Here is a 5033-nt window from a genome sequence, read left to right on the forward strand (position 1 = left end):
ATTTTTTTTTAAAACTTTGATATCCAAAAAAAGTTTCAATAAAATGATGAAATATCTAAAATAAAAATTTAAGAATAATTATTCAAACCAAAATCTTATTTAAAGCTTTTATGAAAAGTTTCTTAGTAAAATGCCTCTGTTGTGATTGCATCGATCATTTTGTGTGGTCCATAACAAATTCAAAGTTATATAAATAGGGGTCACCTGTTATTGAGAAAAACATCTAAAAATGTCTCTTCCTCAATTTTTGATTAAGGCAGAAGTGTACTTCAACGATGTTGCACCTCCCGTAGATTTATGACTTCTGGACGACATAATTAAGATGATGAAACGTCCAGAATTATCAGGTAGTATTTTTTTATTTTTTTATTTATTATTGTTTTCTTAAGTTATGTAATCGTCTGTCTAAGTTATGTAATCCTTTGTCAAATGTTAAATTATGTTCATCTTGCATCAATGGATGAGCCAAAACATCATCTAAGAAAAAGTGTTGTGTAGATGTTTGAGTAATGTTACACGTAATATACAAATAATACATAAAAATAACAATAATGTCTAAATAGGTCCCCCACGGGATATGCGTGCTTCCCGAGATAATTCAGTAAAAAACTCACCATCTGAGTTTACCAAATCCATGAGGTTATCCATAATAACTGCAATCATGTGCAGGCGCTGCTGGTCATCGACATCAGTTGGAGGTAAAGGCGGCATCGACACATCATCGACAGGTACCCAACATCAGAAGGCCCAACATAATTTGTATGCCCAACAAGTGGGATGATGCGAGGGTGTGATACAATGAGGTATCGCTCCAAGTAACTTTTCTCACACTCTGAGTCATGTTGAACCCTCACTGTGCAATCTATAATGACATGACCAAAGCTGATGATGTTACTCTAAAACTACCTGTCAATGCCCACAAATGGAATATGCAGAATTGGTCATGGGATGCCCTGGAGTTAACCATACTGTCACAGACACCTCTCTGGCAAGTGTCTAGCAACTAAGGTCTCCCGTCACATATAACCAAAATATAAAGAAGAGTCGTCAAACTCACGGTGAACTCTGTGATCTGTGTATGGTATCCATATGACATCATCTACAGTCATCGCATCAAGCCTTATTCTGTACTCCGTAACACTATTGGGATGTGTGTGTTTGGACTTCTATCTCCTCGCCCATAGGGCCCTATAGGGGAATGATGCACCCTCCTGTCACAGATGGTGGGGAAATGCTCGCATATCCAGAAGTGATATAAGAACACATACACAATAAATAATAATTAAGAAATGTTATTCATAACAATTAAATAAGAACTAAACTACAAATACGAATTTCAAGTATACCTGGAATAGACTCAAATAACCAGCAAGATGTATGGTCTCAAAGGCAGTCGTAGGGATGGTAATTTGACTCATCCCCAATGGGCACCCGCAAATTTACCCATAACGGGTAGGGTAAAAACCCGCAAAAATGGATACGGGAAAGAGCTCGTGTAATTACCCATAAAAAAAGCGGGTACGGGTGCGGGTATAGACACCTTGGTACCCAGCCCGCCCCATACCTGCACACTATATATTTATGTATTTTTATTTTATATATTTTAGTTTATATTGTTATATAAAAATGCATGTCTATCAATTATAAAACATATATCAATGTTAAGTCATTACATATTTAATATAAGTGTTCGTTTATTTCAACAATAAATTGTTTGAAATTTTTTTAATGTTTTTAAAAACTTAAAATTATATGATTTTTATAATTGATCTATTTATTTTTAATAGGAATGCGGGTCACGGGTACGGGTATGGGTACTTACATACCCATAGGGCACGCGTACGGGTGCTAACTTTGGCACCCAAGCGGGTATGGGCTTGGGCACGGAGATTTTTTTAAATCGCGGGTATGGGGATGGGTATTATAGTACCCTGCCCAAACCCTGTCCATTGCCATCCCTAGGCAGTCGTAACTCATGGTGTTGTATATAGGATGGTCAATGGAACTCACTCACAATCCCAACTAGTATCGTCAAGGTTACTGAAGAGCCACATGTATCGAGCGTCAATATAAACATGAGACTTATCTGCAAAGAGATTACATGCTACTAAATGTAGCATGTACACCCTAGCAGCAACCACATACATATGTGCCTTAACAATCTCTTCATAATTATCCCGAAGCCAAGACATATAAAGGTGAGTTCCCCTGTTAAACTCAAACTTCTCTAGCACGACCTCCTAAGAAACTCCCAAATCTCGTACAACCACCATACATGTAAGCGACGGGCTAATAATAGAAGTTGTGAAGAATGTGTCGATGATGGGGAGGTGGAACAATGAGGAGATATCATCCAGAGTGATAGTCATTTTCCCAAACGGAAGATGAAAGAAAGATGTCTCCTTGTGCCATTTCTCAACAAAAGTAATAAGAAGTGAATCGTCGAGCATGATAAGTGAGCAGTTGGGAAATGTGAGGAGATCAAAATCATGTACAATTCATCTGACTTGCTCAGGTAACAGAGTCTTGGGGGAATTTCTTCATCTTTGACCCGTGCGATGTCACCTTCAGTGGGAGACAGTCCTACAACAAACAAATTAAAAAACATTATCAGTTAGCTTTCAACACATCATGGAATAATATTAAATAAATTAAAGTTAAACATAAAATATATATACCTCTCACTGTGATAGTCGGTATGCCGCATGGTCAGTATACTCGGTAAGCACTGACTGGTCAATGGGTTCTCTCAGGAACGCTCCATCAGTATTCACAGACGGCTCCGTCGATGGAGCCGTAACCTCTGTATCAGCAGTAGAAGAAGGGACCGGACCTGTGGAAGCCACCTCATCAATAACAAGGGCATCTGGATGGACTATCTTATCAGCAACAACAGCATCTGGCTGGACCACCTCATCTGCAACAGGGGCATTTGGCTAGACCACCTCATCTGCCACCTCATCAACAACCTCAGCAGCAACATGTATCACATCTGTCTCGACCGCTGGATCATGAACATCCTAAACTTGCACCTCTTGAGTATGAACAACATCAATATCATTTTGGGTTGCTCGTTTGATCGCACAGCTCGGCGTCGGGTGCTACCGGTGCGTGAAACTGCCCTTGCTCAGCCAACCGTTTCTGGTGTGAATCGGTTGGAACTATTCGTTTAGCTCGTAGTTGGGAAGACTCAGTCTCATCAGCCTTAGTTTAGGTCGCCGCTCTATTTGTGGTCTTGCCTACAATTGTGTCGTTATTTCTTGTGTATTTCACTGCAAAAACAGAAAAAACAAAAATATCATTAATTCTGAAAATTCTGAAATTTCCCATATTTCACAAAAAATTATGAAATTTCGGGGAAAATTCAACTTTTTTGAACTGCCAGAAATTTAGAAATTTCTGGAAAAAAATGTATATGAAAGTATCTGGAATTCTCAAATGCTCATTCATTTCACGTATATACGTGGCTTATCAAAGTCCTTAATCAGTTAGATACTTGGATTAATAATTTTATATGGAGTTGCAACATTCACACTAAAAAACTTTGCATTGTGAAATGGACAGCAACAATTTGAGATACAATACCAACATCAACTAAAAACATTAAACATACTCGTACACTAGGATGAAGCCCTAAAATTATGGAGTTACTCTTATCGGCTTTATCCATGCCTTTCAAACGACCTGGACCACAAGGAACTCAAATACATTCACAATTTCAGTGCATGCAGCTTTAATCTAGAGAACTTATTTCATTTGAATGAGTTCACACATCTTCAAAGACTGGTCTCAATCATTCCAAATAAGCTGAAATTGCTCCATAAGCTTTAAATCTAACTGAATTATAACTATCATGATATCTCTTGAGCTTTCTAAATCAAGAGGATCAAGAAACATTTGAGTTGAAAGTGATTCTCAAATTAAATTGATAGTTATACAAAATGGAGACAGATTGCATTGGGACTTCAGAAATAGATGGATAAATTACAAAATTAAAACTAAATGTAATATATTCTCATATATTTAGAGAGAGATTAACAGTTGTGCATACAAGCTAACAAATCAAGATTAATCTTAGTCATGTTCACTTGGTGAAATATTTTGCATTTGTTGGTTAAAGAAGATTTTTTTGTAGGAACCATTTTGGCTTATCTTATAATAGATTTTCCAAAGTCTCTTAAGACTTATTTATTGTCTTTTTTAAAAATAATTTTTTATAGTGTAATATAATTTTACGCAAAAATATTTTATAAAATTTTTAAATAAAAATTTAATTTGAAAAGTTATTTTTAAAATGTTATTTTAGATATTTTAATATTTTACTGAAATTTTTTTGAATACAAAAATTTAAAATAATTATTTAATTTTAAAATCATTTTAAATAGATTTTCATATAAATTTTTTTTTAGAATTTTTTTTCAAAATAACCAATTTTTCAAAAAAAATATCAAAATAATCAAGTTTGGTAGATGCTGCGCCAAATGAATTGGCACATCCCAACATTGTAAAGAGGAGGCGCCAATAGCATTGGCGCATGCATTAGGCTCTCCAAAAAGGCGCCAATGCTAGTGGTGTCTTCATTGGGCCTCATGAGGAGGCGCCAATGCTAGTGGCGCCTGAGTGTATTTTGGTTGGTGGGTGTATGCGCCAATTCATCTAGCGCATACACCCCCTCCTATTTTTTTATAATTTTTTTTATAATTTTTTTAATTTTTATTATTTAATAAATAATAAATAGCAATGAAAAAAATAAATTCATTTAATGTGTAATAATTGGTTACATTGGATTGGACTGACAATAAACTAATGACCCGTCCGATTATAACGTCTCCCGGTTCCACATCCTGGTGCGTTAGTTTGTCTCTGAGGTCTCCCATGATTTTCTTGAGGTGTTTGTGATCTTTGGGTGCTGACCTGATCGAGCGATGGCTGGTTGGAAGGTCCGACGGAAGTTCCAGCGGTATTTGACAGATGTGTCATCATTTGCTCCCAATATCCGGAGGGGCTCTGGCCAACGGCGCTTCTGTAATGGA

The sequence above is a fragment of the Lathyrus oleraceus genome, chromosome 4, assembly GCF_024323335.1.
Source record: "Lathyrus oleraceus cultivar Zhongwan6 chromosome 4, CAAS_Psat_ZW6_1.0, whole genome shotgun sequence".
Classification (NCBI taxonomy): Eukaryota; Viridiplantae; Streptophyta; class Magnoliopsida; order Fabales; family Fabaceae; genus Lathyrus; species Lathyrus oleraceus.